General features: G+C 38.0%; 1 protein-coding gene across 7 annotated transcripts in view; it reads right to left on the reverse strand.

The window, feature by feature from the left end:
* Window positions 1-26,529, reverse strand: part of CDH12 (cadherin 12) — a 391,065-nt gene that overhangs the window by 209,175 nt on the left and 155,361 nt on the right. For 2 of the 7 annotated variants that reach the window (XR_003927396.1, XM_030042007.1), the window contains exon 1: window positions 23,633-24,185. The gene's annotated coding sequence lies outside the window, so the exon portion shown is untranslated. Of the gene's footprint in view, window positions 1-13,559; window positions 13,570-23,628; window positions 24,186-26,529 lie in introns of those variants that run through there. The other 5 variants (XM_030042002.1, XM_030042001.1, XM_030042003.1 and 2 more) reach the window with 4 other exon arrangements.

Genomic DNA, 26,529 nt, shown 5'->3' on the forward strand with positions numbered 1-26,529 from the left:
GTATTTTTCCTTTTAATACCTTTAAAAAGTTACCGTCAAGAAGGTCTTCATCTGGTCAGTAAATTATTTTTTCTAAATCTTCAAGAACCTTTTCAGGGTGTATCCACTTTTTTGTGAATTCCTATTGTAACAAAGACTTTAAAAAAATATTTTTACGAAAAAACCCGTGGGTAACAATCCACGGAATTTTACTTCTAGCTTCATTTCCATCTGTTTTATTTACACCACTCTGTAAATGATTTAGGGTTGTGACCATCCCTCTGTGATTTAATTTAGCCATAATTGCATAAAAAATTATTGAGACAATAAAAGTTACCTGATGAAAATAAAAATACATTTTTAAAAAAAAAAATCAATCAAAAAAAGTGTAAAAAGTTATTTTGGTTACAATCCAAGTGTACAGATATATCTTAAAATTAAGAAGCAATCCAATGGCAGAAACCTAATAAGAAAAAAATATTCACTGAGCAGAAAACATACATCAAAAAAGTTCATAAACATTGCAGCCTCTCCACAGAGAATTCACGTCAGGGCAAAACTAATAATTATATTTTTGTAAATTCTGTGAAGAGACTTATTCCTTTCCCATCAATTTCTATAAATGCCTTAATCACCATGGCTTAAGTAGATCAATTAAATATTCTCACACACGGAAAGAATCGACTGAGCAGCTCTCATAGCTGATGCAAAGGAAACACATCCCACACAACTTTCTATCTATCTGCCTATCACCATGTGAAAAACTTTATCACATACTTTTTAATATGTGTAAACTAAGTTAAAATTAAGGAGTTTGCCTTCAGGAAGCTGGAAGCATCTCTACAGAATCAATGTCTAATGAAGTTTAAAGGAGAGCACGAGGGCCTGGGAAAGACTGGGGTCACAGAGCCACTATCATATAGCACAGACCCACAATAGCACCTGCCAGTGCTAATGGAAAAAAAAAAAAAGAGGTTAAAACCTTCTGGGTCCTGGATCCCTTTCCACCCTCTCCAGAAAACTACTATTGAATAACTAATATGCCCCTCAAAAATTATAGACGTATGAATTCATGCCCCCAATGTACAGTGAAAATCACAATTGCTCACACAGCCTAGAAATGCAATTGGGTACGTAGTTTTACCATTATCTTAAGTAAACTGAGTTAAATTCAGACTGGTAAGAAATAACTCTTCGAATTCTTAGCCAAAATTTTGCCTTGATATTCTGCATATTTATTGTCTTTTCTAGCTGCTCCTTTCTATAGCAAATAATGTAAAATATCAGAAATCAGAGCGCCCTTTAATTTTACAACTTTAGTGATTTTTCTCTTGAGCTTTACAGCTATTTTACACTAGCTAATTTAATTATAACTTTTGTGAAGAAAAATACAAAACCAGCAAATAAAAAAGTGCTGATGCAAAGAGGTATTTAGTGCTCAGAGTTATGAAACAGACTTTAGAGAAAGGTGCAGCTGCTCATCACCTATTAGAGTCATACTGCGATGGCACAAGACAGAAAAGGCAATCTGTTTAGAGCTTTTCTTTCTCTTTCAACAAAGAACATGCTTTTTTGAGACCTGCTTCAATTCAAAATAGTGAACCAGAAAACTATCCAGTTCCATATCCTCCCGTGAATTCTTGCTATCAAATCACTCATGTGTGGCTTTAAATTAAGCATTGCAGTAGTGTTACTGTACTCATCACCATTGGTCACATGCTTAAATACGTTTGGAAATTTTTTCCGTTAAAGTTCCTAACTATCTCACACCACCAGCAGAAGTAGTAGTTTATGAACAATTGTATACCTATTAATCATGAAAACTAAACCCATGAATTTCAGATATGAAAAATTCTGTGCCAATTTCAGTTAAAGCAATTATGGATAAAATAATGTAATAAAACAATTCCTGATGCAAATAACTTTCTCAATTCACATTTCAACACATCTTCATGTTTAAGTGATCTACTATTTCTCAATTCTTATGCATTACTACCTTCTAATCTATACACCCCTCGATCTTCTGAAGTACATTTGCTATTCAAGCACAGTTACACACACACAGGCACACCAACAGAAAGATCTGTTAATGCTAATTGAAAAAAATTCAGAATCTTCCATCACAACATAATAAAGCTTGGTAGTGAACTGTAACTTAATTGCTACTAACACCTATCACACCTCTAACAGAAACTGCTGATTGCCAGGTTACTGCTTACCATAGCCCTTGATTAACCGTGCATGAATGTGTAGAATTTCTAGGGTTATGACCTTTGGAAGAAGGGGCAGGCAACTCAGGAGGACTACAAAGATGTTGTGAGGTTATGAAGGGAGAAAATTAGAAAGGTCAAAGCCCAACTAGAACTTAATCTGGCAACTACCATAATAGATAATAAAAAAATGTTCCTATAAATACATTAGCAACAAAAGGAGGACTAGGGAGAATCTCCAACTGTTATTGGATGGGGGGGGACATAGTGACAAAGGCTGAGGAAAAGGCTGAGGTACTTAATACCTTCTTCACCTCAGTCTTTAATAGTAAGATCAATTGTTCTCAGTGTACCCCGCCCCCTGAGCTGGAAAACAGGGATGGGGAGCAGAACAAAGCCCCCATAATCCAGGGGGAAGGTTTTAGCAACCTGCTACACCACTCAGACACACACAAGTCTATGGGGCCGGATGAGATCCACCCAAGGGTACTGAGGGAGCTGGTGGAAGTGCTCACCAAGCCACTTGCAATCATTTATCAGCAGTCCTGGCTAACCAGGGAGGTCCCAGTTGACTGGAGATTAGCAAACGTGAACACCCATCTACAAGATGGGCCAGAAGAAGGATCCGTGGAACTACAGGGCTGTCAGCCTGACCTTGGTACCAGGGAAGGTTATGGAGCAGATCATCTTGAGTACCATCACATGGCATGTACAGGACAACCAAGCCCAGTCAGCATAGGTTTATGAAAGGCAGGTCCTGCTTGACTGACCTGATCTCCTTCTACGACAAGACGACCTGCTTAGTGGATGAGGGAAAGGCTGTGAATATTGTTTACCCGGAGTTTAATAAAGCCTTTGACACCATTTCCCACAGCATTCTCCTGGAGAAACTGGCTGCTCGTGGCTTGGACGGGCATATTCTTCGCTAGGTAAAAAACAGGTTGGATGGCCGAGCCCAAAGAGTTGTGGTGAACGGAGTTAAATCCAGTTGGTGGCCGGTCACAAATGGTGTTCCCCAGGGCTCAGTATTGGGGCCAGTTCTGTTTAGTGTCTTTTATCAATGATCTGGATGAGGGGATCAAATGCACCTTCAGTAAGTTTGCAGACAACACCAGGTTGGTCAGGAATGTTGATCTGCTTGAGGGTAGGAAGGTTCTACAGAGGGATCTGGACAGGCTGGATCGATGGGCTGAGGCCAACTGTATGAAGTTCAACAAGGCTAAGTGTTAGGTCCTGCACTTGGGTCACAACCACCCCATGCAGCGCTACAGGCTTGGGGAAGAGTGGCTGGAAAACTGGCCAGTGGAACAGCACCTGGGGGTGTTGGTCGACAGCCGGCTGAACATGAGCCGGCAGTGTGCCCAGGTGGCCAAGAAGGCCAATGGCATCCTGGCCTGTATCAGAAATAGCGTGGCCAGCAGGAGCGGGGAAGTGATCGTCCCCCTGTACTCGGCACTGGTGAGGCTGCACCTCGAGTACTGTGTTCAGTTTTGGGCCCCTCACTACAAGACAGACATTGAGGTGCTGGAGCGTGTCCAGAGAAGGGCAACAAACCTGGTGAAGGGTCTGGAGCACAAGTCTTACGAGGAGCGGCTGAGGGACCTGGGGTTGTTCAGTCTGCAGAAAAGGAGGCTGAGGGGAGACCTTATCGCTCTCTACAACTACCTGAAAGGAGGTTGCAGCGAGGTAGAGGTCGGTCTCTCAAGTAACAAGAGATAGAACAAGAGGAAATGGTCTCAAGTTACACCAGGGGAGGTTTAGATTGGGTATTAGGAAAAATTTCTTCATTGAAAGGGTTGTGAAGCATTGGAACAGGCTGCCCAGGGAAGTGGTTAAGTCACAACCCCTGGAGGTATTTAAAAGACGTGTAGATGTGGCACTTAGGGACATGGTTTAGTGGTGGACTTGGCAGCGTTAGGTTTACAGTTGGACTCAATTTTACAGATCTTTTCCTACCTAAATAATTCTATGATTTCCACTGGCATCAGTTCTTGATGCCTACCAGATGATGGATAGCATCAGAGTTCTACTTATTTTCACCAGAGTTTTGGAAAAAATCTCTTTAGGAGCCTCAATTGTATAGCTTTCACCATGATAGTTTAATGTTTTTTAAAGCCTGAAATGTAAATTAAATGCAAAATGAAACTTAGAGGAAATATTTCAGGCAAACTGAAATTAAATAATTGTTGGTCTTTTTTATCAATGCTTTCGTTCAACTTTTTGTCTACTTGATTACGTTTTGTCCCTTGACATAAGTCTTTGTTTGGACACAGTATCTTGGACAACCATAATTTTAAAATTATGTTACAGAGTTGATGATCTGCAGACAATCCATAGATATTCAAAAGCTCACAAAACTAACTGTAATAGCAGCAATCTTTTTGTTAGTTAGTTGTGCTGACTTATTTCAGAAAGCCCTGTATTTTGTGAATTTCCTCGCATGCTTCAAAGGAGAAAAATGACCTCTCATTTAGGCTACATATGTAAATGTTCCTTTTCTTACAAGCTCATGCGTTTTGTCGTGCTTTGGAAAGGCATGGATATGTTCTTGGCTAGCTCTTTTATGCAGCTACACTTCTACACAAAAAAATTCTTCCAAATTCAGGAATCAGAAAGTCAAATAGAAAATTCTGAAACATTTGGCCAGTTAAAAATTTGGCTTCTATTCAGAGTTGGTCTCAGAGACCCCGCTTGGACTCCAAATGCTCAATGTTATCTTCAGGGAGACGCAGCAGTGCAGTCCGTACTTTTCACAGCAGCACATCCTCTCTTAACATCTCGGCTGTCCTGCCCTTCTCATTTTGAGATTACTCTAACAGAAACACCCTGTTAAGCTCTGGAAAGCTCCAAGTTCCTGAATTCTCAATCCAAAGGGCAGTTGGAAGAAATGATATGACATTTCTCACGCAGTACAAACCTTTTTCCTTTCTAGTCTCTTTTCAGGTGAAGTGTTCCAAAACTATACAGGCAATCAGTATAAGACATTTCAGAAAGACAGAGTCCTAATTTTGCTTCTTAACTTTTTGCTTATGAAAACCTATAATTCTCCGAACAAATTTTGGGATGGGGTTCTGATTCTCCTTCTGCTCCATTGAGATCATGGAGGAAGCTGATTAATGCATCCAGCTTAGCATAACACTTAACAGGTGAAAAAAAGAAAAAGAATGATTTTTGGTTTCCTTCGTATATTCCTTGAAGAAAGAAGATAAGGGAATACAGCAGATACCTTGAGTAAACTCACAGAGGTATTGAGGGTGTGGTTCATAGAATTTCTTTGTTTGCCTTTCTAAATCTGAACTGAATCATCACCACTTTTGTAAGATGAGCTCCAGCTTTCAGTATTCTCATTTTTGGTAATGGCTTTGCAAATATCAGTGCAAAGTAAGTAGTGAATTCTGTTACCTAAGCGATTCAGGCTTCCCCCAAAAATACTGTCATACTGCACTTCAAATACACCTCTTTAATTTACACAAAGATCACTTAAACTCCATCGCTATTGTCTGAAACAGGAAGCCACTGAACCGGTTGCTTCATACAGTCTTTTGGTTTTTTTATTCCTTAAGGGTGGGTGATTCATGGCGGTGACTTGGACTTGAATTTTAAAGTTAAAATGCACTAAGGAAACTCACTTTTTTTTACTGCTAAAAATAACAACCAGCATATTATCCTACTCTTCCCATTTTTTTCTTTTCAACTATGTATTTCTCACAGCATTCTGCTCTTGTGGTTAAGTGGGAATAATTTTCTGGCTATCTGCAAGACAGAGTTTGAGCAGTGTGTATGGAAGTGACATACACACTCATTTCATTAAGAACCTTACTCATCTCCTCCTCTCTTTCTCAGTCTCATCAAGAAGAAAGAACATCAGTACTGATGGGAATTATTAGGATGACAGAAAGTTTCTGTTACATCAAAATAAGGGAACATTGTGGGATTTCAAGTTTAGCAGGTCTAAAATTCAGAAAAAGACTTAAAGGTGGGTAGTATAAAGGAGTATGAATTTGTACCTTGATTACTTCAATTTATCTATTATGATGACTGCTAATTTAATTTATAGAATTTTACATAAAATTAGTGGAGAAATAATGCTAGATTATTTGCCAGTTTTATTCATACAGAATTTGTTTCTTTTTCATTATGAAAGGGGGAACCATGAGCTGTAATTACTATCTTCTCCCTCTACGATGACACATTTGCAATTATTGCCACTCTGTGTTGTTAAAGTGGTTAACAACTGAGATATACTTCAGTTCTTCCTGGTTGCTGCATTAGCGGTTAGAGAACCAGTTAGGACTGCCTAAGGGTCAATCCACCTCACAGGGAAGTCAATAAGAAAACTCTGATTCGCATCACTGGGACTTGAATTAGTCCTAAATACACAGAAGAAAATCCAGCTGGTAGTATAGTCCTTATGTTCAGTTTACAATTCAAACAGAATCCTTATGAGCATGGGCAAGTTAGAACTAGCAATAGGAATTCTCTGTAATTTATTCTGAAGGTAAAGTTACTCTAAGCAAGTAGGAGGAGAAGCTAGAAACTGAAGTGATACTTTGAATAATGAGGACTTGTATTAATAGCAACACAGAGAAAGTTATGGCCAGCTATTACCACAAGCATTATATACACTATTTGATTTGCAGTATCAGTAAATTATTTCTTTAAGTTGCAAAAATGAAAGGTTATAGGAGCTGTGGAATAAACAGATTTTTTTATTTTTTATAAGATTCCTTGAAAGAAGGGCAAAAAGGTCTCTTGCAATAACACCTTCACATAATGAAATCAAATCAAGTTATTACAGTTAGTGCACATACAGTAGTGCACGTAGGAGGGAGAGTCTTGACTTCATGTATAGAAAGTTACAGTAGTATAAAAACAACCATCAGTGTCCTTCATACTATGTTCAGAGCAACTGTTATCCTTGATTTTTGTACAGGCAAGAATAGTGCCTGCTTCCTCATGTCTTCTGGAATATATTGTGTCTCAGAGAGAATAAGCACCATAATTTTCTTCCTCTGCGAAACTGAGTTGATGCTATATCATGTCTGACTTGTTCCTGTCCTGAAGGAGACTGGAGAAAAAATTCAACTCACCAAAACAAAACTCTAAAGAGAATCTTTGCTGGGGTATGGCATACAGCGTGACTGGGACTGGCCTGTATTGTCTTCATCCTAGCCCACTGGGTAAATCACTACCTGACCTCTACTCTACGTTTTCTGTTCACCTCCTATATTTTAATAGAGGTTATGTAAGAATTACACGGCTACTGAACTTTAGTGCAGGACACTATAAAATCAGTTCCTTCTTAGTGATCACACATTGTAGAAGTTGAAGGTAATTGAAGAGTGTACGCTGATTAACAAAGCAGCATATTGCTCTGCCACGGTTAGCATCATTTTGTTTTTCCCTGAAAAGTGATATTTTACATTAAAAGCTTCATGCTGTCTTTAACACACTATGCTTTCTGCATCAGTGTGCTGATGACTCAAGGTTATTAGTGGAAAAATTCAACTACAGAGCAATACAAGAAAATTGTCATAAACAAAGAGCACACACAGCCTCCTGATACCTTTACATTTTCAGGAATCCACACCCGTTTTCTTACAATTGCTTTTGCTTCAAAGGAGTGATTGTGACATTGATGAACATAATATTGAGTGAGATGCTGTCAAGATATACTACAAAGACAGCTCTTCCTGTGTTCTTAAGACTTGGTTCTGTTTTCTTTCCCTTTTGAAAAATCAGAGTATCAGATCTCAATCCAGTACCACTGAAAACAATATGACAGATGTTTCACTGGATCGAGATCTGATATTCTTTTTTTTCAGTATAATGTAAAATTGAATAGTTGCTCTAAAGTCAGCAGAGTTGATAAAACTTATTTAAGGAATTGTCCTGGCAAATGTGTCATTGACCTCAGTGTGAATAGCTTTTAGTGATGAGATACAAACAACAAGTCTAGACTCCTAGGCATGTGACCTTTTATAATTTCTTTCATTTACATGACAATAGCAATTCAACCTGAAGTAGCAGAAAATGCTGATGTGATTCTATCAGACAGATACTGCCAGTATCTGTTCTTATGGAAACCAATAACATTCTGGAATAACCTCACTGAAGTCACTTGATTTAGTTGGTATGTTTAAGACATGATATACTGTATTTACTTGAGAGAAGGGTTTACATGCTGCATGCAGTTTCAAGGTGCACTTTCAAACTGCAACTGCTAATGTGATCTAAGCGGTCTTCATAGAGAAAGTCTTGAAAGAAATGACAATTTGAACATAACAGAGTAAAATGATGAGGGAGCAGTCCTTTGGTTTTGGAATAAACGATTTAAAGAAATACCATCTTTCTTACATGAGGTAGTCAGATTAAATGCTCTGTCTACTCTATTTTACCTCATTTGTTTTAGGTGAATATCAGTCTTTTATTGCAAAGAAAAATGTAAAATATTTCATACACATTGAACATAAGGTGTTTGATTTTGAGACAAGCTCTAACTTGGAACACTTTTTACCCACAAATGTGGTAGCGTTATCTATGTACACGTATATGTCACAGGAAGTTGTACAGGGTGGGGGGTTAGATAAAGAGTTATTCTAGCCTGGTTTACATGCAACTGAGGCTTTACCATCATCCTAGTATGTAGGATGGAACAGCAGCAAAGGAAACATTATCTCTCTTTGTGATCAGAGGAGCACGGGTTTGCTTCTTTCAGGCCCCGAGAGCTTCAAAAAAGATGAACTAGTCTTACACTCTATAGCCAGTCACCTCCATGATTGTGGATTAGGCATTTAAAAAATTTGTTCTTATCATAAGCAAATGTCAAGTCAGCTTCAAAAAAATCATTGCTACTCACCTTTATTGTGCTTCCTGCATTAGCAAAGGATAGGAGAGGAAGTGAACAAAAAAAATTGTATTATTTCTAGCACTTATTGCCTGAATACTTCAACTATTTTAAAGGTGCCTGCAGACCCAATAAATGAGAATCAGCTCTCAGACATAACTTATAATCATTATTCTAACATCACAGCAACAGCTTCCACTCTCTTTTAATTCTGTGCAGTCAAGGGAGTTAAAAAAAAAGAGAGGGGAAGTATTTCCTTTACTTACTGATAAACTGAAATATTTGCTTTCAAAATCATTCATGACGAGCCCTTAGTAAGGATCTGCAGCCTGATCATCTGACGTTCAGTCCCTGTTTACCTTTATGGGGTGACTGTGAACACCATTTCTCAGGTGCTGTTTCCCTGCATTCGGGAGTCCATTTTGACCCCCAAAGCATTAACCCAGCCAGCTTGCATTTCTTCCCGTACTGTCATGTAAGATGTGCTCTACACAAAATAAGGAACATCGACCTTGAAAGGAAAGGAGGGGGGGGGGGAAATAATAAATCCCACAACCAAACCCATTCAACAGCCCAGACCAAGATCTAAGCTCTGTCAAAATGATTTCTTATTCCATTTTACTGAAGCAGTGCCATGCTTTATCACTTCTGAGTTCACGTCTTACAGCTGAGGCAGCCCACTTGAATTGGTAAGTTGTTTAGTTAAAGTATACACGTGCTATTCACATTGTCAGTATGATTTAAAAGGAAAGAACATTTTGCAGGTGAAATACAGCCGCAACTGCGACAGGAAGCTGAAATCCAAAGCACTAAAGCACATGTAACTAATTGCTGTGTGTCTCACTATGCTCCTTCTCTTCCCCGCTTACAGAAATACCATAGACAGCCTCGCGACACTTGCTGACTCAGTGGTGGAGGTGGCAGCTTTAGATCTTCAGGAGCTTCTGCTGAAGTCTCACAGTCCTAAGTATGATTGGTCAGGTAATCTTAGCTAAACTTAATGCACCACTGCTGTCTGTATCGTTACATCACCGCACGCACATTTATACACAAACTGCAACATAGTGCGGAGAAATGCTGAATTTGCCTTGTGACTATGAAATGTGCAGATGTTGAAACACCTTAATAAATTGTGACCATAAAAAAGGTGCTTTCCAAGTCACCGAAGTCCTCAGCTCAGTTTACAACCATTAAAGTTTACACTTCATTACACCTGCTCAGAAGTAGCTGTGTTTATTTATAGATATTTTTATAGAGGTGGGTTGAGTTGCTTAGCTTCTTTGGTCCAGTCAGGGTGCTGCTTTAATAAGATAGATCAAGTATTGCCATACAGGCATAGACAAATCTTTTTAAAGCAAAAGGCTCTGTATTAAAGTGCAAACCATACCTAAAAAGGGCTATTTGCTCAAACAGCAAGGAAATCAAAGGCTTCCTCTTCTTCTAATATACAAATAAGGAAACCCGGATCCAGAATGCTTGAAATGCCCCGTAACTCTGTTTAATTTTATTTTAATGTAATTGAAAATTCTTGTGAAGGCAATGTTGAAAGTTGAGCTCATTTTCTATTATACTGCAGTACAGTACCAAACTCTATGCATTTCATGTAAATTAACAACATTATCAGACTACAATGAATCTAAACACTCCTCCATCTGTACTTTGTGAAATGTGAATAAATAAAAACTTGAAAGTAATGCAAATGAAGTCACTGACAAAAGATCCATAAAATTCAGAACTAGGTCAAAAGTGAATGCATTAGTGTTCAATGTAATTCTGTCTTAGGTTTTAATGTTCACCTTCTTCTTTTGTTCTTGCTGCCAATTGATTATCTTTCAGTAAAGTTTACATGTTACCATTAAATGTTAATAATGCATAAATATTAAACACACCATTGTAAAGTTAGCAACACTATTAATATCCTCAATCTCTGTAGGCGATAGTAGAAATTACTAAAATCGGTATCAATAGTCAGAATCATAAAAATCCCGTTTTTCTGGAATTGATAGCAATAAACAATGGACAAGGTACAACTGATATTTAATACAGCCATCTCTCCCTACAGACCTGTAGAGAATGGGGAAACTGGTGTTAGGAAAGAAAAGCCAACACTTTTAAAATAAGAGATTCCTCCTAATATTTCACTATTTTCTAACCTTTTGTCTGTATCTAATACTTATAAAGCGCTCTAAACACCTTAAGAGAGTGCATATTCTGAACAGCTTAGTAATATTTTGTTCTCTAGTTTGCTCAAGAAAAAAAACCCCAAACCAACCCTCTGCAGCACTGACAGGCAGAAGTATCACTGCCAGATTCCCCACCGCAGATCCCTGTCAGGCAGGGCATTGCTAAAAAAACAGGCAAAGACTTATGTACATAGTCGCTCTAGATTTCAGTCCCACTACGTGACAACAGCTAGCTAAAGTATACATGTGCAATAAGCTGTACACTCCCCCAAGTGTGCTAAATCATTGTGTTGGCTCAAATTTGTTTTTTAAGAGCTGTGTTGACTTCACAGCTGGTGAGTTGACACTTTCCATCACTCCACCACTTGGCAACAGATGCCTCTTACTTATGCACAGATGCTGAGTATCCACCCAACCCTAACATTAGCCTTGTGTTTTGAACTAATTGGGCCAACACAGTTGTAATTAAGATTTGAATAATTAGAAAACTAACATGATTACTTTCACAATTAATCCTTATATTGTAGCATTACATTCTCTTTTGGACTATCCTGCATAGCTCTCATTTCTTTGGGTCCTGTGAATGCATCAGTCTTCTAAACAGTGGAATAAAAACATATTTGCAGATAATATTAATGACATTTTAAAGGGCCAGTTTCACGCTGATTTTAAAGAGTTACAATGTATGATTGGACTCATATTGTCTTTCATTCCATTTGCCCATTATGTGGATCCCTTTACAACAAGCACATAGGAAGAAAAACCGTACACAAGAATGAACAAGATTTTTAAAAACAGTATGTGAATATATGTGGATCCAGTGTAATATAAAAGATTTTTAAGATAAGCTGATCTGACACATCCTTATTTTATTCCTTTGACTTGGTGTCTGTTTTAAAATGATGGGTGCTGGGCAGTAACTGTTAAGCAAAGGAATTATAGCTGAGGGGAAAGGAAGAGTCTCTTTCAAGTGGGGAGTCTGTCCTGGGGAAATAGCAACCGGAGTACTTGCAAAGAACAGCAGATAGCCAGATTTTAGAGAGGACATAATTAAGAGAAGAAACAGTAGGAAATAAACAATTAAAAACTGAATGTGATGAGGAAATGTCCGTTCAAAGCATGAAGGGTGTATCGCTTTCATCATCCAAAGTATGTAAGAACTGGATGAATATGTAAACATCTCATGCTTTGGGTATTAAACTAATTTTAAACAATGCTCAAGATTTATCTGACAGTAGTATGCAAAATTAAGGTGTTCATGTATGTGTATGCTCACAGAAATGCCACTTTTCTTCTCAGATGCACTTACTAACATATACACGCAATAGGAACTCTCTTATCTGCCAGTAAAACCCACCACAAGTTAAATTTTCATTCTTTGGCATTAGAAAGACTGAGAACAATAGAGAAGAAACATTCTAGCTGTACAGGAATATTAATAAGAAGCATAATTTAGAAAATGTATACTCTCTTTATAGAAAGTAAAGGCTGAGTCTTTTTTTTTTTTTTTTTTTTTTTTTTCATTCTAGATAACCTACATGGTTCTTGGCACAGTGCAGGAAGCCTGGCATTTTTGAGTTAGAGATCACTCTTAAGGTAAGAATATGGTTTTATATCATATATTTAAGAAATAGACAGCTGTAATCTCAATTGTGTGTTAGAAAAAAACAAGGAAAACGTTAAAAACCTATCTGCAGTTGTAATAAAGTGCATCCAGGTATGGGGAGGAGGGGGAATTTGTTGCAGATAGACTCTCTTGAACTAAACATTTATGTTTGCTAGTCTCCTCCAGGTGTTTAAACCATATTATTTGCACAGATATCTAAACTTGCTTTAAAGGGCATTTCAGGAAAATATTTATCAGGGAAAGCAAAGAAACAGGAACAGGGAGGGAGAAGTGCTTCACAAACAGGTTCAAAGGAGAATATTAAATGTTAAATGGCAGCAGCCAGTAGCAGCTCAGCCTCCCCTGAGACAGCAGCAGTTCAGTTCCCCTGAGGCAGGGGAATGAGAAAAGGCTGTAATTACTGGCTACCATTGTTAGTGAAAATAAATATACTGCTTTCATATTCAAGAAGAAATATAGCCTCAATCCCTCTTCACCCACCAATTCCTTAATCCAAACTACAAATGCTTCTGTTTATGGCTGTGATAATCTCCCAGATTAGTATCTGACATTAGGGCAATTTGTGATGACAAGCCAATCTCTTGTAAAAGTTTAAGTTAGGTGTTGTTGAGACAGAGACTCATTATTTCCTCAGGCACAGAAAAGGGAAGGTGATGATAAGAAGCTGTGGAGGGAAACAGGACTCCCAGAAAGCAGTTACACTAGCCCCCTACCCTTGGTTTGCTAAGCGGGGACAAAATGAAAGAAGGCAAACAATCTCTTGACCTTTATGTTGGGCAGATGGGGCACTTTCCAAATGTAGGGAAGAGAAACCTCTCTGCGGGCAAGGTGGGGGGAAAAGGAGACAAACCAAGTTAAATATTAAATGGCAAGGGAGTATCGGCAGAGAACAAAAACCATTTCAGTACTGATAAACATCAGTTTCTCCGAGAGAAAAAGCTCAACAAGTGCTGATGGCATCACACCAGTAATCACATCCTCACCGAGTCTCAAATGGTCAGAGCTGCTGTACTGTCCAGCACACGGCACTTCTTTGGCTTAAGGACCACTCAAAGGAGGAATTTGTCCATTACTCAACACTGTGGCCACTGAATGACACTTCAACCCCAGACATAACAGTACAGTAGAAATCAAGATGTAATAACTCTGAGACTTCGGCTTTGTTTAGACAGTCTGTAAAAACTTCAAAGCTCTCATGAGTGCTTATCAAACCCACCTGCTCAGTTAGATTTTCTAATTCTATCAATCGTATCCAGCATACCTCACAGCATACCCTGATCCAGCTCCTGCTGAAGTCAGAGAAGGTTAAATTGATTCTTCATCCAGGTTTGACTGATCGCAATTATTTGTTGCCTTTTCTGTAAAACAGATTTTGCCAGTTACTTCTGTCACTCTGGGTTTTTTTAACTGTGAGGCAATATACTGAGTAGACTCCAAAACTGCTTTCCATTGTGTGGCTGGTAAACATGAAATCCATTTTAATGAAATTAAAGCTAGGTTATAGCTTTACTGCAGTAGGGCTGCTTTCACAATACCTTCCATAAAACATAGTGTATTGACTCAAAGAGGGATGAATAAGATTACGTGATTATAAATGTCTTGTCAATGATTATCAAATAACATTTGGTTTCACAGAGAGCTTCAGAATTTTTACAATTTTAGAGTATCAAATTTCAACATACATGTGATTATATTCTCATATAGAATTATAAAGTTATACTTCAAAAGATTGCTTAGAATTAGTTTCCCTTCCTGTGGCTGTGTTTTGCTTCCATATCTGAGCTATATATTTTTGCATAATAAAGAAAATAAGTATTAATATTTTCATTTGTATTCCTAATTATTTTCAGAAGAAAAATAAAGATTTAACAATGTTTTAAAAGTAATTACAGGGGAAAAAAACCCTTAATATTGGAAAAGCCCAATGCCTCGTTAGATATTTGCAAAGAAACTGAAAACTAGAACAATAATTTTGATTACTAATACTTTTTTTTTTTTTTGACAGGAGATATTTCTTTATTTTCTTGTATTATGTTTTGCCTTATATCCTATTCACAACATTTATCTTGGCATTATGGTGCTCTCTGCCTTTTCAAATGTTTGCCTTCAGGGGTATTGATACCACTAAAGAACATTATATTTGGTAGATCTGCATTAAAAATCACTTCTTTTTCCTGACAAGCTATTTAAAACATCACATTTATGCCTTACGAATTGCACTTTAAAAAATATATCTATATATCCCATGAAACCCAGACCCATGTGACGCAAGTTTGTTTCTTGGCGAGAAGTGCAATTCCTGTTTGGGGACATTATTGCTAAAGAGGCATGAAGGAGACATTTTCCAATACAAATACTATTGTTTATTTTACTGGGGAGGGGGAAAATATCCTATCAGAACATTTAGAAGAACGACTCCTAAAGTGGCTAGTTTAACTATGGACATCAGTAATATCAGACCATTATTCTTCAAAATTGAAATCTGAAAACAAGAGCAGGAAAACCATACAACACCAACAGATATGACCTTCAGCACTTGTATGCTTTATAATTTTAGATGGGACAAGACCTCTAGTTCTGTTTCCTTAATTTATCATTTTTGCACAAGACATACGGACACAAAGTCGGAGACAGAGAGTCAAAGGATGATATATGCTAAAGTATGGTTTGAAATGATAATAAACTATTTCTCCACCATGGTATCTGTCCAAAGAAAACCTAAAGAACAGCTGGTAGAAAGTGAAACGCCTGGTGCACCTAAACATTGCATTTAAAACTTTTTAGGTAGCTCAGTTTATGTTTTGCGTGGTACAGCCTGCATTGATAGAAACAACTGAGGTAGGCTGCAGGCTAACCAGCTCCACCTGTTCTTTATCAAATAAGTAAGACTGTATCAAGTTAGATTTATTAAATCTCAGCTCTTAGTTAAAATCATCATCTATCACTAGGCATCTGAACAACATGAACCCAGTTCTTACCTAGACTAGGCAGAAGACATGTATATATTTAGAAATAGTTGTGAGAACTTCCATTCAAGAGAAAAGTAAAACATAGCATCTTGCCATTTTTACCTGAACTAGCATCTCTAGGCGTGTATCACAGAAAGGGCTGTATAGCCACCAGACAATGAGAAATGAATGGTAATTCTGGATGTTCAGCATCCCCCTTCCAACCCCTCTACAAAACTGTAACAGCAACATTTAGAAAGATAGTTAAGCATGTGAGTTTTCTATTTAAAATATTCATGCTCATTGATCACAAATAGGGCAAAAAAATGTCATACAGTTATTACAGAAAAAGTGAGTTGATTAATAAAGAGTGACCTTTAGAAAACATTTGCAAAAAATGCCCATTGTTTGTTGGAAGATAATGCTCCAGGGAGTTCCAGGCAGAGTCAAAAAAAAATCTAACCAAATAAACAAACCAACCCACCCAGTTTAAATAACAAACTTAGAGAAAAATACTTCTACAGGAAAAAAAAAAAAGTTTCTAATATTTCCTGTGTTGGGTGGTTGTTTTAACTTTACCTATTAAAAACATCCAGATGCTTGCCCTGAAGTCTCTGCTCTGTTCTGCCATACATAGTATCTCTTCTACACCCAGCCTAGGATTACTCACATTCTTGGATGCTGGAATTCAAATATGTCCTTGACTGACACATTTTGGCTCTCAGAGTGAGAAAGAGTGACAGGTAATTGCTGTGTGCTACATCTGATGGGTAATTCAGAGTGGGATTGAACTCCACTGATGGACCTGAATTTAGTTGCTTACGTGTTCTGTACACCAGACAAAGGACATTTCCATTCCAAACAATAATAAAAGGGGGGGAGGAGGAGGAGATGAGGAGACACGAGGACAAATGCAGAAGAAAGTGATGGTGCCTGAAAATTTCAAACTATTTATATGCAGTGAGGACCAAAAATTGGGATAGAAGTCTTTACATTGAATCACAAAACCATCAGAGAGAAGTGATACTCTTCAAAAAGCATTTTAATTAGCAAGTTCATTTGAGTGTTTTCCTTACCAGCACTTACCTTCTCAACATCACCTCTTAATTGCTGTATTTATTCTGACATATGCACTCTTTCAGGCAGAAACCAGGTATATCACATTTTATCTCTTTATTTATTTGACATATGTGCTCCTTCAAGTAGCAGTTCAGAGGTAGCAGGGCCAAATTACCAAAAGATCTGGTTTATAGAAAACCTGAGTCCCACTGTCTAGGAGGTCAGATTAAAACAAAAAAAATATTTAAAGGTGAGAATATGAAACACAGCTGTATCCTGAGAGGATTGCTCATCACACCATGACAGAAAAAAGGGGATCTGTATTGAAAGGCACAGGGCTTTTTTTTTTTCTTTTTCTTCTGCCAATGTATATCAGGACTTCTGTAACATCTGTTACATGAGTTACAGTGAGGTAGATCTGCACTAGATTTGTTTAGTTATGCCCTAAATTATTACTGTTTACCCAGAAAAGGAATAAGAAGTGTTACTTGTGACAGGGAATGCAACGAATTTATATTCCATTTACCATTTTCAAGACATATAGTTAAATATTTAAAATTATGGTAAACAAGTACCAAGATTACTATTAATATTTTAGAGAGAAATGAAAAGACAGTTAACAAACCAAAGATACAAGTCTCCTAAGTGGAAACGAAATGGCTTTTCATTTTGTTGTATAATTAATACTCTAGTTTAATGATTGAAATATTACTTGAAGTTGAAGAGTTTTTACAGAAAGCTTGTGGCAACTAAATTTGAGTGAACTCAGATTTGATAGAATGGCTTAATCAAATCTCTAGCAAAAGTATTGAGTAAAAGTCTGTTCAGATTGTCCAAGACAATGGAAATCTAGTCAAGAAATAGTCGTTTTTAGCTTTTCTTCATGCTACAAATATTCTTAGAAAACTGTCATTAAATTGTACTATCTGGTATATTTGTTCGATTTAACAATATTGTTTTTATTTGCAGTATTTTCTTAAATAGGAAAAATTAACCATGGGATGGAGCTTTTTTTTTTTTCCCTTTTAGATTATATATTGAACTAAATATAAACCAGATACATGAAAGCGTGTAACATGCACACTCAGAGTCAGTATGCCTGAGGACAGAATGCCAAGAAGGTTATTCTTAATAAATGTACTATGTGATCTTCATATAGGCTTTTAAGAGAGTTGCTTAAACTGCCATCTCAACTCCATATACAGAAACACTCTACTATATATATCTAAGGGGTCCAAGGGGACTGAAGAACATAAGGGAGTGGTGAGGGAATACAGAACCCAGGTCAGCAGTTCAAACCTAACCCTGTGGGTAGTGGTTGAACTGCATAAACAAACCAAAATCTTTGTGAAATGAATAAATGGCCACAGACAAGTGTTTAGCAAATGTGTGTCTGCATTTACAATTACATTTAGTACTTGCTGGCAGCCTTCAGAAAACAGCAGCCAAGAACCTACCTAATGCTTATAGACTCTAAACGACCTAGGTCAAAAAGCTGGATTTTGGGATCAGTGCTGGAGCATATTGTTGATCCAGGAAGGTCAAAAGTCTCGTCTCTTTTCTGGAAAAGAAGTGGGTTTGCATCCTTATTTACCTTCACTAGAAAAAAAAAGAATTTCAAACATTTTTCTAACCAAGTCAGCCACAACTGTATTTTGTAAGTATATTTAGTGTCCTGGACATAGTATTAATGCGGTCAGTGAGTAAATGCGTGCATGAAAAGAATAATAAATCTGATCTAAATTTGGGAACAAAACCTACTCATCCAAGTCATTTAACTGAGTATTATCATCTGCTTTGGAGACTGTTCTGAATATACTGTCCTCTGAAAGCTGAAGGACAACATAATTCTGGTACCTAAATATACAACTTTTAAACTTAAGTGGGAGACAGCACTTTATTGTGAGTTAGGTGCTTTCTTATTTTGAATCTCAGACCTATATGTTTCTTATGAATATCTCCATAAAGGTTTCCAGTCTGAGCTGTGATTACAGGTCTGGGCCATTCAGCACAACAGCACAGAGATGGACTTCAGCACCCACAGATCCCAAATCACACTCTCCTGGGACACAGGACAGGAAGCATAGCTTACACTATACATATGTCAACCAATGCAGTCGTTCCCTTAAAAAATATTGACAGCTGAGACATCTGCAGCAGAAAGATGCCCCTCCAGCCCCAGAACTGTCTGTACAGCGTACATCAACGATGTACATCAACGAGTCTGATCTTTACAGGAAGACTCTCTTCACCCTCAAAACTGAAGTGATACATTTGACAGAAACTGAACCACAGCTGCTCCTAAAGTAATCTGACCAAGTCTCATGATGCAGTATCTTAGCTCCCATTTCACTGGGAGAAAAAGAAGCCTCCTTAAATGATCCACTGCAATATTAGCGTTGTAAAACATGTGTCTTTGATTTCTGCTAAATACCAAGTCCGGTAATAAATATGGCAATGTAGGTTTGTATTTTACTTTGATACAGAAATTATCTACACGAAAGATTTTTTTTTTTCCCCTCCTCAAACTACCAGGCTCGAAGGTTCAGCAAGAAAGCAGACTGAAGCTTTCTCCCTCTCAAAACACCACTGCAGCTTCAAAGCTTTGCTACAAAATTATTGCCTCAACAAATATTCATCCAGTGACATATGCCAAACCCAATGCCTTCAATGAGTTAAATCTCTGCAAAACAAGTGGACCTCAGTGAAAGTTTCTATTAATACAAAGGAAGATAAGGTTTGAAACTCACTCTTTAATATGGTGCATCTATGACAAAGAGCAATAAAAAGAGAAGCCAGGGAAAAGTATTAGCAAACACTACATTTGCCTCTAAATCAACTAATTATGAGTCTGAGAAGTCATTCAGAAGGTGCAACTTTTACAGTGGCTTGAAAATAACAACCTCTGAAAACATGCTGAAAACTTATGCATTTGCAAACAGATATATATGGCAATATATGTTTCTTCTTAACTGTAAGGTATGCTTAGGAACAACAATGACATCCTGAAGTATCTGAGTTAGACCTCGCAGAGCTTTGTTTCCATGAACCAGTTAAGAGCATGGGACTCCTGCAGTGTAGACACACATGTAGACTCCAAAGCTGGAAACAGAACCAGCTCTCACTGTGCTAGCTACTTACTGTACACTGAGATACAGCCCCTGGCACAAAAGAGTGTACAATCAAAAATAATTAAAAATACAGAAAAAGGGGGTAAAGAGATGGTAGAGTGTTGGGGCACATATATCCCATTCACGTGAGTACTGGAGTGTTTTCAGAGGGGTTTGCTGTTTCAATTAAACAGAAAAATTTACACAGCTGGACCAAGTGAGAAAAGCAATGTCCTCACAGCATCAAAGGAGGGAAGAGAATGGTGATGAAGCATTAAATCATGGTAGATGAAGAAAAGGAAATGAAAGAAAGAGGGAGAATGCTAAGAGGAACAGAATGAAAAGAAACAAATGATTAGGAAGAAAAAGAAGCTAGACGAAGAGGAAGGTGCTACCCAGAGGTGCAAGAGTAAGTGCCCAGGAAGCAGACTATGAAAATAACAGAAAGAGGAGGGATAACAAGAGTCTGGCGGGACACAACGGTCTTGCTAGGAAAGCTGATGTTAGTTCTCCAACGCATGTTAATAACACAGGGCTTGAAAAGCCTCCCTTTCTGCTAAAGCAAATTCCCATATATCTTTGAGAAAGGAAACTGGGGAAACTCATTAACCCCTGGAGCTTATTCTATCTCACTCTCACCCTATCCTCTTGAAATGACATAATATATCTTTTCACCTTACATTATCTGGATTATTAACTACAGTCGTTAACAGTTGTTTTCTTTTTCATATATCACTATCACTGTTTTAGCAGGACTGTTCTTTGCTGCTCTACGGTTGGTTTTATGTCAGCTTTCAGAGAGCTCACTTTGCCTTACCCCTTTCCAAATCTCAATTTAATAAATTTCCTTAAAAAGCTCCTAAAACATTAAAGCATTAGCATCAAACGCTAATTTTCAATGGAGTTGGGGCAGATAGCAATCATACTCTTCTGTCAGTAATAAGGAGACTTAGCTTGAGGCAAAAAAATTTAACACTGCCCTTATTCAAAGAACTTGAAATATCTGAAATAAAGCTGAACTCTGCATACAGCTATATATTTAATACTATTTGATAGGGCCTTAGAGTAAAAAAAAAAAGTCTGAGAGAGGGAACTAGGCTATACTGACATGTCTTCCACTGCCTTCCCGTGTATCCTGTGTTCCTATGTTTAATGAGTCTGAAAAGCTTCAGTGAGTCAGTTGCCCCAAATTACTTGTTTAATGAGGAATGATATTTCCCATATTGCTGAGGTCACTTCTGGACCGTCACTGCATATGAAGAAGCCCACAACCCACCAATGGAAACGATCAGAAAATAATTATAGCATTATTGTCTGTTTTTATCAAAACATGAGGAAACCCAGTATTTCCCTGTGTTGGTGAACTGTCATCTCATACAGTCTCTGAGGCTAGCATGCTGGAAAGTAAGTGCTCTTCACTTAGAAGCAGATAGAACATCTCATCTTGTAAAATAATAATAGAGATGTAAGTGCATTTGTAAGACTTGTTTAGAAACCCACAGACAGACTGCCATGAAAACGTGATTTATTTATTTTTTACTTACAGCAACAGCTTTGTGAGACAAAAGGGGAACAAAGCCATCATGTCAAACAATGTTTGTAGTCAGTCCTTGTGAAAGACTGGAACTGAAGTTCCTGTTATTTGTATGTAACCTGGATGGCCGCGACTGCATAGGAATTGTTTCCACTGGAATTTTTTCCATGCAGCACATTAAGTTATTGTCTTTTGATTTTTTTTAATGAATACCCTGATGTATATTAATGAATACTAATTATACTAAGAAACTATTGATTATTCATGAAAGAAAAAAAAGCGAAGACAGGTATAATGGAAGCTGATTTGTGCATTCCAGTATTTCTAGCCTGGTCAAGACTTGCATCTCTGGGTGGAAGAAGCACAAAACTTAGTAAATGTCACATAAATGTAACATGAAGAAAGAAGCGAGCATACGCTAGACCAAAATGAGGATCAGTGCCTGTAACTACTTCCAAAACCAACTTCCTTTCCAAGAAAAAAGTGGACATATTGAGTCACCATTATAAAAAGCATTACTTTCAGAAATCATTTTCAAGAAGAAGAACATACTGATAGACAGTTAAAACTGTCAGTATTCTTAGTACATTCCCCCAAAACCTCAGGTCATTTTCCCATATGCTTATGTTTTTGTGAAAAAGAGAAGTTGGTATTTCTCACTGAAAAAGCTAATGGAATAAGTAACAAACCTGCAGGTAACCAACATTTCCCTGAATTGTTCTGGGGGTTTTTTGGGTGTGGGGGAAGGGGAGGAGTGGAGCAGGGCAGGGGCTTGGGAGGTATTTTTGGATGAAAAAATATATCTCCAAATTGAGTAGCTGAGCTTTTAATGCAAGATATAGTGCTATGAATTGTATTACCAACACTGGATGATAACCAACGATACAGATATTTAATGACAGTAAACAGTATTGGCTGCAAAAAGCAGTGCAATTAATTCACACTTTTATAAACTGCCTAGGAGTTATACATCTGTTTCAGATGGCAAGATTTGAAATCAGTTAACTTTCCATTGATCTTTTCTCCCTATTATGACAGATTTTTAAACACAATGTGTTAATTTTTATGGGCACCAGAAAGAACACAGACATGTTTAATACAACAGATCTTAATTTGGTCCCTTACAGTATTAAAAAGTTTGGGCTGTTTACTAGCTCCTTAATTACGTCCCCTGACAGCATAACTATTAAGCGTGGACTTGACTATCACGTTCAGTTCACTTTAGGCATGTTAGAGTGGATATGCCATAGGTACAGCGGGTCACCTAACTAACTCCAGGCTGTGTAAGCTTCTCTGACTTTTTCTTATTAATCACATAATCTTTCAAGACAGCCTCCCTCATCTACTCTCTCTTTTTTTTTTTTTTCCAGATAAAGATCTTCAATCATCAGTCTATTTCTTTTGATATGCCACACTTCCTATCACCCCATAAGAAATACATCCTCTCCCTCTTCAATCAAACACTACTTCCCCCCCCCCAGGAACTAGCCGTTTAATTTTCTGGCTACTCGTATTGCACCAGCACCCCCACTCACCCCCCCAGAACTGCTAATCCTGCAAAAGCAACTATCCAAACCCCACCAGCCTCCGAGCGTAACATCAGAGACGCCAGTCACAGCCCTCAGTCTGACGGTAACCTGGAAAGCTGCATGCATATTCTTGACTCACATTTCAGAAATCCCTTTCTGTCTCATTTAAATGCCACGGGACTTTGAAGCTTTGTGAGTTCCTGCGTGCAAAGGAACGACGCTCCTTATTCAGAATGAAGTTTTACCATCGCGTACTTTTGCCTTCCAGCTGCTGTGCTTCCTCCAATAAACGTACTAAGCACAAAGGGGGAAAGTGTGCTTGCCTTTCCTCCTCCCTTCCCACACCCCTGCACGTTTCTAACATCTTTTTTCCAAGCTTCAGAGAACCGCCGACTCGGAAATAACTGCAGCCATTCATAAGAAGCTGCTTAAAACCCGAACGCCTCCAGAGGGGAGTTCCAGGCTGGGACACTCGCCTCTGCCCCCAGCCCTCTCCGGCCGCACGGCGCGGGCTCCCTTGCTGCAGTGCAGGCTCAGTTTACTCAGTTTGAACTTTCAATGCAGAAATTCGGCATGATGCAGGCAGCCAGATAAAGCAGCACTTACCTTAATTGAAATCTTGTCTCTGGTAGAGCTGGAGCATCAATCAAATCAACACTGATTTGGGGGTAATCTAAGTTTCAATCAACACCCTCCGGGTAGCTGCATACTGCTCTGCCTTTTTTTCGTTGATGTTGAACTCTTCACTGTCTAAAGGAGAGAGAGAGAAAAGATAAGCTGAAATCCTCAGAGGCTCCTCGGGAGTGAGAGAAGAGGCACCAAAGCAATGTTTCTTAACATGAGATTCTCAGCAAGCGTGCTCAGGTCTGGAAGATCGTGTAACTGCTGTGATAGGCTCCTGTCATGTCCCCTGAGCCGTGAGATGATCATTGACCTGATTAGCTCTGAACACTCCCTACATGCGGAGAAAGCACTGAGAGGATTGGTGGGTCGCAAGGGAATTGGGAAAGGCACCAGGGCCGCTTGGGAATCTTCATTCTTCCAGACTAATGGATGTGCTGCAGCTGAGGCTGTAATTTGTGAGGAGGTTATGCACAATGTTAACCATCTGAGGACTTAAACAAATGTGCTTTTGCATGCTGTTTCTCAAGGTGCACCAGCATTCAACGCAGGGTAGAGCTGAGTAATTAGAGGCTGATGTAGCCGTTTCGTAATACAAGGCTCGCTGTATGAGATGTTCTGTAAGCTGAGAGATAAAGCGGATTCATACATTTGTCTCTGACCCTGGAGACACTAGCAGTTAATGGGTAGAGTAAGTGAAATTAGCATGGTGGGCTCATGTTAGCCCCCAGATGGCAATCAATCACCATGGAAAGAAAAAGAAAAGAACAACAAAATCCAAACAGACCAGAATTATTTAACAAGTATGTGTGGCAATTTAAATAAAATGTAGAGAAAGAATGCCAAATTAGTACAGAAAGGACTCTTCAACATAGAGATAAAATCAGTAGCAAAGCACAACAAGTTCTCTTCTACGCTTGCAGTAGAGGAAAAAAAAAACCAACAAGGAATGCATTTAAAGGACCTAATTTGCCTTTCACTTATACTGGTACAAATAAATCTATTAAAGATGACAGTTTAAATTTAGATGGGGGAAAAAAAAAAAAAAAGCAGAGTTAAAGAAGAATGAGGTGTATTTGTTACTCTTTTTTCATTCCAGGGTATTATGGAAACCAGATTTTTGTGTACCAAGTATTCAGGCTTATGTGATCAAATGAGTTCAGCCAAAGTATGTCTACTTTTATGACTATCCTCATCTGCTATTTTCCTGCTTCTTGGACAACAGTTATGGCACTAGCCAGTTGACTCAATTTTCCGTTCAGATTTATCCATGGAAATACCAGTTTGTAACTAAGAGAGTAGTTCACAGAATAACATATTTAGCAATGGTGGTCTGATGCGCTAATATAAAATGGATAAAATTTCATTTTGATAGCAACTTAAGAAGAAGATTTGGAACCTATAGTAGCAATGCTAGTTCATATGTAGTTATCATAAGTTACTCTATGAATGCTGAAACAAAGATAATCAGAAACACATACTGAAATTCTTACTCACATTTATTCACTTTGGGTCTGTTCTTATCCATTTTGCAGGTAAATTGTATTTTAGTACGATAAGCAGCCAAAAAAAGCGATTTTTAAGTTGTTAAGCAAATGACAGAGGATGGATTACATATTTACTTTCTGAAGGCATTCACATCAGAAATCTTATTATTACAGAGAAAACAGTATCATGTGACTCATATCACTCAGAAGTAACCAGAAAACTTTGAATCCCCGATTTATTTAGCAAGACACAGAAGACAATGATTTCTCACCCTAACTGCAGTCACCCTAACTGTAATGCCTGAGCAACAGGCAATAAATCTAAGATAAGTGCCCCATGTTCCCACTACAGAGTCAGTAGGAAGAGACCAACTTTTCTACCCTAACAGTGGTGGCTATATAATTTTCACGATACTCCTCTGGAAGTGCCTCTCTCTTCCCACTGATCAAAAGCTCCTCCATGTGCAAAACTGGGATAATAAGATTGTCTTTCGCAATATTTCATATACATGCAGCAAATTTTTTTAGAACTTAGGTTATCTTTTAATATGATTTACAGAATGCATATCACCTAGGGATTCCCATTTCACCTGGGACTAATGGTAAAAAAGAAAATTAATCAAATAAGAAGGCTTTTACACCCATTCATATGAAACATAAACACACTCTTGAGCTTGACTAAATGGGTTTCATGTGTCAAGACTAAGGTGATTTGCTGCTACAACCCTCACTGAAAAAGAGGTTGCTTTCCTTACCCACAAATTTGTACCACAGAATGGGCAGCAACTCATCCCAACACTTATGATCTTATCTGTTCTGACACAGCATCCCTCATGAAACAGGCAATCCACAGACACACACTATATTATTTATGATTTCAAATACAATGAAAGAAATTAAATATGAAAAAGACCTTATTAAGACAATTTCTTTGCCATTCCTGAAAGCTTCCAATTTCAAGTTTCTTGCTGTTTTGTTGAGTTGAGTCCTAGCTCTCACCAGCCCTGGAATTTTCAACATTTCTCTTAAACTACTGTTCCACAACCTACGAGATCTCTATGTCAGGAATACTTTTTCTGTTACTACCCCCTTTTCAAATCTCTTTCAGTAGTTTTATACTAAAACTTCCACTTTTATAATATAACCTGTAATCCTTCTCAATGTTCTGATTGTCTTTTTAAGTTTTAAAAGTCAACATTCGTCAGAAGTTCAGAGTACATAACTGAATTATTTTAATTGTTTCTCACTGCAAGTAAAGGTCTGAAAACAGCGGGTCCAGAAAAGGGACTGAAGCATGAAGGGACAAAATTTGAAGTGACAACATGATTTAAGTTTGTGCAGAAACAACTGGGACTTACTGTTGACTTGGACAATTCGGTAAGAAACTGGCATTTT

This window comes from Aquila chrysaetos, chromosome 18 (assembly GCF_900496995.4).
Source record: "Aquila chrysaetos chrysaetos chromosome 18, bAquChr1.4, whole genome shotgun sequence".
Lineage (NCBI taxonomy): Eukaryota > Metazoa > Chordata > Aves > Accipitriformes > Accipitridae > Aquila > Aquila chrysaetos.